The following is a 15,578-nucleotide window of genomic DNA, read 5'->3' on the forward strand; positions in this document are numbered from 1 at the left end:
TTATAAATTATAGTCTCCATTATACATTACATCTCCATCTGTACATTATGTCCGAATTATTTACTGATTTTATAACTTGAATTTTTACCTTTTGACTCCCTTCCCCATTTCACCTACCCACCACCCCATGTCTCTGGCAACCACCAATCTGTTCTCTGTATCTATCAGCATTTTTTCTTGATTCCACATATAAGTCAGATCTTATGGTATTTGTCTTTCTCTGTCTAACTTATTTCACTTGGCATAATGCCTTCGAGATCCATCCATGTTGTTGCAAATGGCAAGATTTTTGTTTATGGCTGAATTATATTCCATTGTATACAACACTTTTTCTTAATCATCCACTGATGGACATGTAGTTTACTTCAACCCATATCTCGGCTGTTGTAAATAATGTTGCAATGAACATGGGGGTGCATATGTCTTTCTGAGTTAGTGCTTTTGCTTTCTTCAAATAAATATCTATAGGAGGAACTGCTAGATCATATGGTAGTTCTAGTTTTAATTATCTGAGGAACCTCCATACTATTTTCCATAGTGGTGGCACCAATTTACATTCCCACCAACAGTGCATAAGGGTCTCCTTTAGTCCATATCCTTGTCAACACTTGTTATTTCTTTCTGATACCAGCCGTTCAGACTGGTGTAGTAGGGTGATACCTCACTGTGGTTTTGATTTGCATTTCCCTGATGAGTGATGTTGAGCATCTACTCATACACCTGTTGGCCATCTGTATGTCTTTTTTGTAAAAATGTCTAAGTCCTCTATCCATTTTAAAATTAAACTGTTTTTCTTTTTGCTATTGAATTGTATGGGTTCTTTATATACTTAAATATTAACCCCTTAACAAATATATGATTTGCAAATATTGTCTCCCATCCAGTAGACTTTTCACTTTGTTGATGGTTTCCCTTGCTGTGCAGCTTTTTATTTTGATGTGGTCCCACTTGTTTATTTTTGCTTTTGTTGCCTTTGCTTTTGGTGTCAAACCCAAAAAACTCATCACTAAGACTGACGTCAAGGAGCTTACTGCCTATGATTTTCTTCTAAGATTTTTATGGTTTCAGGTCTTACATTAAAGTCTTTAATCCATTTTGAGTTAATTTTTGTGTATACAATAAGATAGTGGTTCAGCTTCATTCTTTAACTCACCGAAATAATGAAAGCATTTTTGGTAGGGGTTATGAATAATGGGGTTTTTGAGTCAAACAGACTAGTATTCACATCTTAGCTTTGCCCTTGCTACCTCTCTTCCCTTACAGAAGTTACTTGACCTCTATGAGATTTCACTTCCACATGGGGTTGTTGTAAGGAATGAATAATTTAGTATATGTAAAGCTTAACATGGAGGCTGAAAGAGCAAATGCCCAATAAATAATGGGGGTGCTAAAAGTAGAAGTAAATGTAGAAGTAGCTTGTTGCCATAGCCATCATTATCATTATCATTAGCATTATTATCTTAATGTGTTATCATGATCAACATAAAAGATAAAAATTTTAAGACCCATATAATCGTTCACGGACCAGCTAAGATTGTGATAATACTTTCAGTGTAATGTGGTGAGATGCTTAAATTCCTCACCAGAACCCTCTGAAATAAGAGTAAAGAAATTTAAAAAAAAAAAGTTATAAACCTATAAGAAGAAAGTGGAAAAGAGAGGAGAAACAGCAGGTGAAAATACCAACAAATTTTTGCCAGGTGAAAAGCAGATAAGAGATTCAAAAAACTGAAATCTCAGTTCCAGAAAAGGGAGAGGCCAAAGGGGAAGGGCCATTTTGCAGAACTCCAGTGAAGCTCAGTAACAAAAGCTACAGTTATTGCACAAAGTGAGAGTGAGGGATAGAACTGGAAACAGATTAAAAGTCTGTGCAAGAAGTAAAGAAATATTCACATTCCTCTCCTAGGCCATGCATCCATGAGAAGAGCCTCTTCTCAGAAACTTTACACCAGAGAGCTCTGGTCTCAGGGGAAGCAGGCATAGGCCAATGGGAGGCACCAAATGGGATATATGATTTTATTTTATTTTTTTTATTATGTTCAGTTAGCCACTGTATAGTACATCATTAGTTTTTGATGTAGTGTTCAATGATTCATTAGTTAGGTATCTACTCATTGAACTCTTCCCTCGCTCATATCTATGTGAACTGGCAACTGGACTTAAATATTTCATTCACATGAATGCATCTTCTCAAAAAGATACTGGGAGTGCCCAGAGAAACAACTTCACTATTGACATTTGAAGAATTCTTAATTAAAAGTTGATCAAAAAGCCACTCTCACATACAAATATATTTCTAGTCTGATTTTTAGAGTCTCCTTTAATATGAATCTAAGAAACTACCAACATGAAAGAAAGACACAGATCCAAACGCAAAAGATAATCTGGAGGAAAGAGATTTAATGAAGGAAACAGGAGTAAACCTCAAAAATTTTAATTAATATAATCAAAGAGGATATGGTGCTAATGAAGTTGGAGTTAGATGCTGTTTTAAATAAAAGAAACTAGAATAAGAGATCTGGGCAATAAAAAATATATATCTAGTGAAATGAAATGAAATACTCTGCTGAGAAGAATATTCTGAAATTCAGGCTTTGAAAAAATAAAGTTGAGGTTCAACAGATTTATTGACCCCATAACCGTATGTCAATATTTTCACATATATTATCTCATTTAATTAAGACAAGGAAGGTTTTTTTTTTTAATTATCTCAGTTGAACTGAAAATTTGATTCTTTGTCATGATATTCATAAATTTGTTTAAAAAATAATAAAGGAAAGCAGCATTATTTCATTAGTTTTAATGCTTCTCTACAATTACTTTTTAGTTTTTTTCCTTTCTAATGTTTATTAATAAACTTCTTTTTAATATTTTTCCTAAGAAAACATCTCTAATACTATTTAAAATATAAAAACAAACATAACACAGAGCTTTGAATTACACAAAATTACACAAGCATGTATTACACACGCTCCTGGGAAAAGAGCTCTCATATAAGACAGATTATGGTCCTTCCAGTGCTAATTTGCACATGGGATGGACATCACACACACACAAATTAATGTGGCCCCAATGTCCCTGAGTATACAAAGGGGGTGCTGTGAACCGGCTGCTGAACTTACAGTTTTTATCACTTCTGAATTGCATTTTAATAGTACATTTTTCTTTTGTGTCTGAACAAAATTTGCTTTCTCAAGGGAACGGATGGCTGAGGAGACAAGGCTGAAAAACTAAGTATTTTCCTGTCCATGAGTTAATTTTACTTTCATTCAGCCATAATGTTTCACTGAAGTAACATGTATATGTACGTATGTGCATATATAAGTATATATATTAAAAAATATTTAGATGTTTTATAAATAATTTTCAAATATTTATCTTCAGATTAGGAAGAACTCATTTAATTCTCAAATAGGATTTGCTCTATAAAAGTATAAATAGCTATGAAAGCCCTATAAAACCAATTTAGTTTATAAGCAAACTTTTAGATAAATACCATTTACTTTTTTAAATGTTATCTTTTAAGTTTTTTTTTTTAATATTTTATTTATTTTTTTTTTGACAGAGAGAGACACAGTGAGAGAGGGAACACAAGCAGGGGAAGTGGGAGGGGGAGTGGGAGAGGGAGAAGCAGGCTTCCCACAGAGCAGAGAGGCTGATTTGGGGCTCAATCCCAGGACCATGGGATCATGACCTGAGCTGAAGGCAGACGCTCAACAACTGAGCCACCCAGGCGCCCCTCTTTTAACAGTTTTAAATATATTTTCAGATTCACCTCATACTTGCAGTAATTTCTTTTCAGTTAGCTGGATACCATATTAAAGAAGATATGGGTTAGCTTATTATTTTATAATCTCATCAAAGATTCATATCTGGAAGAAATTCTAAAATATAATGTGGAGATACAGTGGCTTCATGAACACATCATTACACGAATGTGTGGGCAGCTAGGGAAGAATTTGTAGAGGCCTCAGGAAGCAAAAATTGAAAATAGTCAATTAGCTTCAGGGAAAATGGGTTCACTGCAAATACAAAGTCTTTATACTTTGAGTATTAATATACTTAATACTATTTTCCAAATAAGAAGACTAATGAATTTTACTTACATTTTTTTCCTCTTATAACTCCCTTTTATCCCCCCTTTTTATAGTCTAATTATTGCCACTCATAATTCTAGGTTTTCCTCCAGTCTGTTTATTTCACTGCCAAATAACTGAAATCTGCAAATTATGAAACCCTCTTGCCTACTGATCCAAGCCTATCTTCTTCAGCCCAGCTATCAGGCTTCTTAGAATGCACTTGGATCTGTTCAGTCTCCTACCACTCCCTGTCTGCCATTCCACTGATGCCATTCTCCTGTCTTTCTTTCTGTCTTTCCATCCTACCTCTGCCTTTGTCCATGCTCCTCTCTTCCTGATATGCTGATCCATCTTTCAAAATCCAGCTTAACACCCAGTTTTCCTAGGCAGCTTAATTATCCCACTCCAGTCCACACTGATTTCTACTGTCTTAATAATATTCATTCATTAAACAAACATTGAATTAAGTGCTTTTATATATTAAGCATTTTGAAAAACACTGAGAATGATGGAAGATCCCTAAAAGCAATTCACCTTAAAGTAGGGAGTGGAGATGAGATAACACAGTAGAATGTGTTAAGTTTTCTGACAGATGTACACACAAGAGGCTACTAAGGCACAGAGGAAGGTTTATGTTTGTATATGCATATGTGTTCATAATATGCATATGTTTTGGGGGGTTATTGGCAAGGAGTTGGGAGATGGGACATAGAAAAGTTATCTTTTCAGACTGTGTATGCAGAACTCAAAGACAAGTAGTCAAGTTAAGAAGCTGGTAGAGGCTATTTTAGACAAAAAATATATACAAAGATATGGAGGTGAGTTAAAGCATAAAAAGGAATGCTGAAAGAACTGAAAGGGGTTCAACACAGCTAGAAACTGGATTCTTTATATAGGAAACAAAGTAGATCATGTAGATCTTATGGTGAAGACGACTGCATGGTAAATAAGGAGAATATATATATATATATATATAGTTTTATATTACAGATCTTTATACACTACAAAACACCTGTCTTTATGTTTACATTTATATAAATTTTGACTGCTCAGGAGGATAGTTATGCAAGCCATGATGGATTCTAGCTAGGTAAATCATCCCAAAATGGACATGGTGATAACAATTTAGAGATGCCAAGATACATGCCTATGGGAACACATCTCAAACACCAAACTTGCCCTAGATCAGCTCTCTCTCTATTAAATGGCTCCTAGTAAAATATATGCATTAACACAAGGCAAGATAAAGGGACACTTTATTCAGGATAAAGGCACACTTTATTACAAGTTAGGAATTCGGTTCCAGACCACAATAAATTTTCCAATGAGCTATGTAAAAGAATGCAAATAAGTTTTTTTGCTTAGGCCAAAGGCAAGAGAAATAGTAAACCAGAGCAAGACAATATCTAACTTGAGCTGTAACAAATGGGTCAGACCTCATTAGACATATATGGAAATTGAAGAAGAGCATGCAAGTCAGGGACTGGTATGAGTAGATACCTCTTGCAGAGGTAAGAGCTTGGAACACACATGTGGGGTCTTTTAAGTGTGTAGCTAATTTGCTTGGAAAATAGAAAGAATGCTTTTCATAGGGTGCATTCTGGTTCCTATCAGAACAGGCTAAGCTTCAACAGTTTTATCTTAGTTAACATCTGTAGGAAATATTGTCCCAGTGACTTTATTCTTTCCTTGCAAATACTATTGCCAAAAGGGGGCTCATCATTTGGGCTCTAAGCTGACCCTCTCCCTGAGAGGCAGACTTGACCATAGCATTACAAAGGCTAATAAATCCTGGGGACCAAGGTAAGGTGGCCGATTACCACACTGCTCTCTTTAAACTATGCTGTTAAATCAGATGCTTTGTGATCCTTTGATACCAAGACATGTCTGACATTTTCCACCTGCTATTGAAAAAAGATATTTTTCTTATATATGAATTATAAAATAAATACAGGACTCTTACATAATAAGTGACTATCAGATCTAATTTTTCATGTGGAAAAGGGAAACAAAAATACTTCTCCATCATCCCAGATTGGTTATAAAATAATTTAGTCTTCAAGTTTTTAAAACCTCCTACACTTTATACACAAGAAAAGTAAAATGATGAGATGATGGCATAGCAAATAAGGTCTTATGAATTTTAGTGTCTTATTTGAGTAATTGAACTTCATATGTGCAAGTCGTAGTTTACTTATAACTTTATTAAGAGTTATTCTAGTATCTTGATCATGCACTACTGAGGTAATAAATGACCAAAGAATCTCTCAGCAAATCAATTACAGTTTTATCTTATGTACAACACAGAGTGGGAATCATGCCATTATTTTTTCTTATAGCAATAATGGTTGCTCTAATGTTTTATTTTATTTTTAATTTTGGGGGGGTTGGTAGCAGAAGCATAGATATGCTCAAAAGATCATAAGCTGCATTAATAAAGATCTTAGTGTATGAGCAGCCCCTCCCAATCATTAACAACACTGGAAGGACAGACACTCCCTAATGGGGATACAGGAGTGAGTGCTAGAATTCATCCCAGGATCTTTGCTTAAAAGGCATGTATTTAAAATACTTGCCAAAAAAAAAAAAAAAAAGGGAGCAAGGGTTCAGAGCTTTGTAATGTTCAAAACAGAACAGTTATTTAGTTGTAGGTAAATAAAGTAAAATAGGAGGGAAAAAAATCCACTATGGGCTAATTAAGGGAAGGCGTTTTCCTTTAATTCCAGAGGGAATTCTCTCTAGTCTACAAAACTTAATTTGACAAGCAAAGACATCTATGTGTAAAAGTTTGGAAAGAGTGATGAAAGAACTGAAAGATTAAACATGAATCAAGCAAGTTGATTTAATCTAATAAACCAATCAACAAATAATTTTCATGTTATCTTAAAAATACACCTGCTCAAAAATGAATCTGTTAGACTTTAATATTACAATTGTTATTATAAAATAGAAAATAGTAAATTTAATGTTTTGAGGGCTGAGTTATAACCAGTTCATTTCTGGTCTCATCAGGTGACTCAGTTCTCATTAACCAATCAGAGCTTTTTTTAAAAAAAAGATAAAGCACTTTGATAAAACACATAATTGGAAATATGCAAATTATATTGTCAATTACATTTTGAGACATGTTTTAGATTTGTAGTGTGTATAATTAATAATGAATATTGAATTAATATAATGAATGCATATCATTTTGCAATATATGTACGTGAAATCACTATGCTGTACATTTTAGGCTTATACAGAACTATACGTCAATTATGTCTCAATATTGAATAATTTTAGCTCTACTAAAACACTAATCAGGTTAAGTGACTCAGGTCTGATTCATAAAAAAGTGCCATTAAAAAGCTGAATATTTTTCCTTTAAATACAGAATAATCTAAATTTTAGAATAACTTTAGCAAATAAGACTTTTTTACTACATTCAATATGAGAAATAAAGTATTTTCATTGTAAGTATGAAGAATCCAAATTTCCAGACAAACCTAACATATAACTCATTAATATCGATAGAGAGCTCTCAAAACATAGTCCACTGCTCTATTAAGATGTTTTAGTCTACTAGAATTTTGGTTGAAGAGACGTTAATGAAATAAGCAACAGACTGGGACAGGAAATAGATGGGCTTCATTTGTGGAAGAAGACAGCTTTCACTGAGATTTTAATGTAACCATAGCTCTAAGTGTTTAATACATAAAGTATTTTATACTTAGAGTGGAATTCATAGCAGAAATTTAAAACTCATGAACTATTTAAGCAGCAATATCAATAACACAGGTCTTTCCCCCAGGGTAGAGACAGAAATGTAATATTTAAGGAACGCAAATGGCAAGACTATCTGTTCAACTAGACAGTAAGCTTATATTGCAAGCTTCTAAATTTAAATGGAAAGACATATTTTGCCCTTCTTCTTACATTTTTCTTAGCTTAAGAAGAATAGAACTCCCAGATATATTATTATTATTATTATTATTATTATTATTATTAACAATCTCAAGGCATGCTGACTCAGTAATTTCATTACGGCTATGCAACAACTTTCTGACATATGGTTTGCAGAGTTAACCTTTCTCTAGTTAATTGTGAAAAACCTTTAAAAAAATATCTCTGCTAAAAGATACTAAATTTAAATGTTCCAGCTAAGTAACAGTTACACAGGCTCTTCTTTTAGGCCATTTATATCAGATGTTTTAAACTAACAAAGATGCCAGTATAGCTAAAACGGATGAGCTCAGATATTTTTAGGACTTGTATAATTGATATAAAGAACATATAATTATGCATGTTAACTATACTAGAATTAAAATGAAAAACTTAATAAAAAAGAACATATAATTAAGAAGGAAAATAAGGCTGTGGGAAAACACTTGTACAAATTATTGTTAAGAAGGTCTAAGGAAAAAATAAGCTGAAACTAAAAAAAAAAAAAATCGTTAAGGAAAATCAATTATTCTTTGTTAAGTAATATTCCAGAGTAGCATATTCCAAAGTATGGTCTGTGGATGAGGAGATTTCATGGCCAACTATATTACAACTATATTATTAGATCTACAAAGCCAGGAGATCTCTGTCTATCTTGTTTATTGCTCTGTCCCCAATGCCAAATATAGTGCCTGGCGCATGATGTAGTAATATTTGTTGAATGAATAAGTAAATAAGTTTGCAAAATACTGTAGATTATATGTTCCTTCTTTGAAGTTCACACTAAATAAAAGTCTATTTAAGACTGAGACTATAAGACTACTTAAGACTGTAAATGCCACAAAAAAACAGTTTAACTGTTTTAAATATAACTTTTCCCAAATTTATTTGACAGAAAACCCATGAACATTTTCCAGACTAGCATTTTAAGAGATACAGTTTGGAAAATAATATTGAAAGTAAGAGAAAGAAAAACAGAAGCATAAGACCACCTATTACTGGGACTAATAGGGTAATGTTAATAAAGATCAAAGAGAAATCACAATGGAACTCATTTTCTTTTCCTTGATTTTTCTTTCAATGAGAATAATTTTGGTGGGTGATCAGATAGATTAGGACAAAACAAATCAGACTTAGTTTAAGCTCAAGCTCAGTATGTAAAAAAAAAAAAAAAAATTTGATACCTACCATTTGTCAAGCATTATACTCAGTATACTGCATAAGTCATGGGCTACTCTCTTGAGGAGTTTATCACCTAGAACGAGGGTCTCCAATATTTTAATCTAGAAGGGCTAGGTAGGTAACACCAGTGAGTTAGATGTAAAAACTAAGAATGTAAACTTCAATTATTGCCATTAAGAGTGTGGGCCCACTATTTCTAGATCACCTAGCATTTAATATAAGCTGGAAAATCTGGATTTTCAAAAGATTTAATTACCATTTTTATTTACTTTTCAATTAATTTAATTTTTAGAAAATTGTAGGATCCAAATATAACAGACCTGGACTGTATGCAACTCAGAAGCCACTAGTTTGTAACCTCTAATTTAAAATTTACATGGAGCATCTAGCACTTTCAATGACTTCAAGGTCTCTAGCCAAAATATATCTCAAGTTACTGAGTAGACCTATGGATGAAATGCAAATCACAATCAGTTATTCTTAAGAAACTGTGACTGTACCAAAGATGTTCCAAAATGTATTTAAAAGCAGAAGAATATAGATTCTACAATATATAGGTGGCTTAATTTGATGTTAATTATCAGCACAATTCTAAAGTGGAATATTCAAATAAAATTTTAGAAAAGTGGTGATATATATATATATATTATATATATATATAGGCATGGACATATATATGATACTGGCACCATTTTATTTTATTAACTTTAATATGCCCATATTGTCATATTTAAAATATATTTTAAAATTTTAATTTTATATTAAAATTTAAATGTCTGAATATTTTAATGTGTATATGCATATATACACACATATATAAATATAGAAAGAGATGTATATGCATATAGACATAAATATCACCATGGGTAAGAGTAAAATTTTAGATATATGCCTGAAGTTTGGCAAAGAATTGGAAAGTTCTTTTATGATATCCTGAAGAATATGGGAGAAGAAAGAACTAGCTGATATTTAAAGAAGAAAGCAAAGCTATCAATGAATGACTTCCCAATGGCCAAATCTAATATATTCTTTTAGTTCTCACATGACTTAACCTCTGCATCATGCTGTTCATCCAGTCCTTGCAGTGAAATTTCTTTTCTCTACATCTGCACAATATCTCCTGGTTCTCTTCCTTGCTTTCTTGATTTCTTGACAGGCTTACCATTTTCTGCCAATACATTGAGTTAATGATGCTTATCTTAACCAGAACTGTGAATTAGAATCACTGTGGCATATATCTCAAACACATCTGCCTACTGAGTCAAAATATCTGTGACTTAGGAAGGCAATTGTATATAATATTAAGCCTCAAGGTGATGGAGATGAGCAACCTAATAAAGAACCATGGTCCTAACATTAAAGCAACTCCCAGAAATCTGTACTTAATCTTCTCGCTATATAGTTTCGCCCTAGGAGATTTTTCCACCACCAAGGTTTTAACTATTTCCTCTACAGTGATGATTTCTAAATCTTTATCTCTATATACAGTGTTTTTATTTGACTCAAGACTAATATTTTCAAATGTTCACTAGGAATATCTACCTAGATGCACAATAGGAAAATTAAACAGAGCTGCCCCCAAATTAAACTTATATCCAAAACCTCCATCCTATCAAACCTATAATTCTTCTTATATAGACATACTTCATTTTATTACACTTTATTTTATTGATCTTTTCAGATATTGTGCTTTTTACAAATTGAAGGTTTGTGGTAACCCTGTTCTGAGCACGTCTATCAGTGCCATTTTCCTAATAGCATTTGCTCATTTTCTATCTCTGTGAAACTTAGGTAGTTATCACAATACATCAAACTTTTTCATTATTTTCATTATTCATTATTTTCATTTTTCATTATTATATTTGTTACAGTCATCTGTGATCAGTGGTCTTTGATATTACTATTATAATTGCTTTTGGGGAACCATGAACTATGCCCATCCATATAAGACAGGGAACTTAATAAATGTTCCGTGTGTTCTGACAGCTCTGCCAAACTGGCGTTCCTCCATCTTTCCCTCTCCCTCTCCTCAGGCCTCCCCTTCCCTAAGACACAAAAATATTGCAGTTAGTCCAACTAACAATCCTACAATGGCATCTAAGTAGTCAAGTGAAAGTTAGAGTCACCTGTCTCTAAGCTTTAGAAATGATAAAGCTTAATGAGGAAGGCATGTCAACAGACAAGACAGGCCAAATGCTAACCTCTTGCTCCAATAAGCTAAGTTGTGAAGGCAAAGGAAAAGTCCTTGAAGGAAACTGAAAGTGCTTCTCCAGTGAACACACAAATGATAAACACATGAAACAGCCTTATTGCTGATATGGAGAAAGTTTGAGTGGTCTGGATAGAATTATCAAACCAGCCACAGCATTCCTTTAAGCCAAAGCCTAATCCAGAGCAAGGCCCTAACTCTATTCAATTCTGTGAAGGCAGAGAGAGGTGAGGAAGCTGCAGAAAAAAAGTATGAATCTAGCAGAGGTTGGTACGTGAGGTTATGGAAAGAAGCCATCTCCATAATATAAAAGTGTAAGGTGAAGCAGCAAGTGCTGATACAGAAGTGATAGCAAGTTATCCAAAAGATCTAGCTAAGATAATTAAGGAAGGTGGCTGCATTAAACAACAGATTGTCAATATAAACAAAATAGCCTTCTATTGGAAGAAGATGCCATCTGAGGCTTTCATAGCTGGAGAGAAGTCAATGCCTGGCTTCAAAGCTTCAAAGGACAGGCTGACTCTCTTGTTAGGAGCTAACGCAGCTGGTGGCTTTAAGTTAAAGCCAGTGCTCATTTACCATTCCAAAAATCCTAGGGCCCTTAAGAATTATGCTAAATCTACTCTGCCTGTGTTCTGTAAATGAAACAAAAAAGCCTGGACAGCACATCTGTTCACAACATTAAAGCCCACTGAATATTTAAGCCCACTGTTTAGACCTACTGCAAAGAAAAAAAAGATTCCTTTCAAAATATGACCACTCACTGACAATGTATCTGGCCACCCAAGAGTTCTGATGGAGATGTACAAGACTAATGTTTTCATGCCTGCTAACACAACATCCATTCTGAAGCCATGGATCAGTGAGTAATTCTGAATTTCAAGTCTTATTTAAGAAATACAATTTCGTAAGGCTGCCTGAGATAGTGAGTCTTCTGATGGATGTGGGCAAAGTAAACTGAAAACCTCCTGGAAAGGATTCACATTCTAGATGCCACTAAGAACATGCATGATTCATGGAAAGAGATCAAAATATCAACATTAACAGGAGTTTGGAAGAAGTTGATTCCAATCTTCATGGAAGACTTTGAAGGGTTTGAGATTTCAATAGAGGAAGTACCTACGGATGGAGTAGAAATAGCAGGAGAACTAGAATTACAAGTGGAATCTGAAGATGTGACTGAATTGTGCAATCTCATGATCAAACTTGAACAGATGAGGAGTTGCTTCTTATGGATGAGTAAAGAAAGTGGTTTCTTGAGGTGGAATCTACTCCCGGTAAAGATGCTGTGAAGACTGTTGAAATGACAACAAAGGATTTAGAATACTACAAAAAGGTAGTTGATAAAACAGTGGCAGAGTTTGAGAGGACTAACTCCAATCTCTCAAGAAGTTCTACTGTAGGTAAAATTCTATCAAACAGCATCGCATGCTACAGAGAAATCGTTCCTGAGAGGTAGAGGTAATTGATAGGGCAAATTTCACTTTTGTCTTAAGATATTGCCACAGCCACCCAACCTTCAGTAACCGCCCTGATCAGTCAGCAGCCATTAACACTGAGGCAAGACCCCGTAACCAGCAGAAAGATTACACCTTGCTGGAAGCTCAGATGAGGGCTAGCATTGTTCAGTAATAAAGTATTTTTATTTTTTATTAGAAAAGAATGCTTTATTAATTATCCTTATAGATTTAAATTTTTAGAGCCTTTAGAGTATTTGTTTGTCTCCAATTTTTATTTAAATCCTAGTTAGTTAACATGTAGTGTAATATTGGTTTCAGGAATAGAATTTAGTGATTCATCACTTACATATAGTAATAAAGTATTTTTAAATTAAAGTATGGACATTTTTAGGAATAATGCTGTTGTATACACTTGACAGACAACTTACAGTGTCAAAATAACTTTCATATGCATTGGGAAAACAAAAAATTCATTTGACTTGCATTATTGCGATACTCACTTTATTGCATGGTCTGGAACCAAACCTGCAATATTTCTGAGGTATGCCTGTATTTTTCCCTTAGTCAAGTAAGGACATCACCATCTGGCCAATTCAACTCAGCCAGAAGCCATCAAGTCAAGGCACTAAAAGGACTGGCAGCCTGGCAGCCCTCAATCTGAAGAAATACTTGCTCATGGCCCTGTTCCCATAAAACACTGCATTTGATATAGTGTAACACACCCTCCCCAAGATCACAACTGTGATTTATTTATATACATTTGTATGTTATGTTTTATGTTTATATATGTTAGTTTTATTTATATGTTAATTTAACATATCCATTACATTAACACATATTTACTATTTATTGTGTTCCAATCCTACCACTTAACGTGGGCTAGTTCGATTTTATAAATTGAGCAAAACAGATTCTCTTTCAGGAATCTGAACTGAAAAATAGAACTAGCTGTGGGTTCTAGAGCTGGAAGGTTATACTACATCAGGCCTGGAACAGCCATGATAACTAACTGTAAGCTGAAGATTTATGAGAAATAAACTACTAGCAGATAAAGCTAATCAGCAGAAAGAGGATAAGAGGCAGAAATGCAGAGAAAAGCAGAGATGACACTAGAGAGAGAAACCATGCCCCTGCAGCCCCCAAGGTCACTTTAGCCCAATTTCTCTTTGGTTCCTCATATTTCTATAAGAGTCCTTACTCTATCTTTTCAAACACACCCTTACCCTTTTCAGTTACCTTGAATGGATCTTTGTCCTTTGCAGTTAAGGAAGCTCTAAGACAGTGATTCTAAATGTATCTGTGCCCTTGACCACACCATCCACACCCTATCAGACTATTCCCTAAATTTGGTTTAGGGTTTATAGGATTCTACCTATAAAGCTGTCTGTCAACCTTTCTCTTCCCCTCCACTACCAACGTCCCTGTTCTACTACAAGTCCTCTTTATCGCAGACTTGGGACTATGGTAACTTAGGTCCCCTAACTGGTCTTTGTCACCACTGACACCCAAATCTTAACCATGGACAGAGCTAGTATAGAGTGATATTTTTAATCTATCTGACCCCCTCACTCCAGTGATGGTTTTATACCACCTTTTATATGGTAAAGTCCAAATACTTTATCATCGTTCACATGGCCCTTTAGACTCTGGCTCCACCTGGACTTTCCAACTCGTCTCTGCCCCATTTCATGAGGTACCAAAGCCATGAGCTGAGCTTCACAAGATACCTCAGGAGGCAAGCTGAAATCCTCATAAGCTATGCACTTTGTAACACAGAGATGGCTTTATCCAGGCTACCTCCTCTCGCCACTCTCCTTGCTCTGTCTGGCAAACTTCTGTTTAGGCTTCAAGTGTCTTCCGAACCCAACACACTTTTTAAACACTAAACTGAAACAGGAAAATCCAGGCTGTATAAATGCCATACCAATATAAGAATGTTGAATATGGCACAAAATGACTCGACTTATTTCAAAAGAGTAATTCCATGTACCTCATCAACTGACCTAAAGTCGACTGGCAAAACTTTATCTAGCATATATTAAGGCGTTGTATTAGGAAGAGTGCATAGAATCTGATAATACCAAACTAAAAGACTACAAGTGTCTTTTTATGTCTTGTTCAATTACATACACCAAAAGTGTATTTAATATTCTCAGGATATCACTAAAAGTATTCCAAATTATCACTGTTATGTTGATGTTATAAATATTAAACTTCTTTAGCCTTAGATGTCTGTAGAAACAGAATTCTAGTATTCTGTGGTCATTTATTTAAAAAATCTTTTTTTTTTTTTTTTTTTTTTTTTAGGGAAATAGTGAACAAAACAAGAGCACAGTTCTCACTGTAGAGCCAAAGTAATAAAGGGCTCTTTTGTAGACAAATTCTAGAACTTCTTAATTATACACAGGCTTATTATCTGTATCTCCAGTGTTATAAAGTACCAGAACTTCATTAGAAAAATTAAGCTGGAAAAATGAAGGCAGCACTTTGTAAATTTCCAGTGGAAATTAGCTGGGAGAGGCAGAGGAATACTGGATCAAAAGAGGGTAATCATGCTTAACTGTGCCCTAGAGCACCCGCATGTTTAATACGATTTGCACAGTAACTACCTCTCCTATTACTGCTTGTTTGGAGTAGTCTGTGTTAATGGGGTTAGCTAATTTAGTATTTTAACTTAAAAAGGCTCTGCTGATTAATAAATGTTGCACACTGTGCTAGTAATTA

The 15,578-nt window shown here is 34.3% G+C and overlaps 1 protein-coding gene across 1 annotated transcript in view; it reads right to left on the bottom strand.

Annotated features, from left to right (window-relative positions):
• The window catches only part of SPATA17 (spermatogenesis associated 17), a 166,398-nt gene that overhangs the window by 48,556 nt on the left and 102,264 nt on the right, over positions 1–15,578 (bottom strand). The window lies entirely within an intron of this gene.

The sequence above is a fragment of the Mirounga leonina genome, unplaced genomic scaffold (genome assembly GCF_011800145.1).
Source record: "Mirounga leonina isolate KUSES-001 unplaced genomic scaffold, KU_Mleo_1.0 Mir_154, whole genome shotgun sequence".
NCBI classification, from domain to species: Eukaryota; Metazoa; Chordata; class Mammalia; order Carnivora; family Phocidae; genus Mirounga; species Mirounga leonina.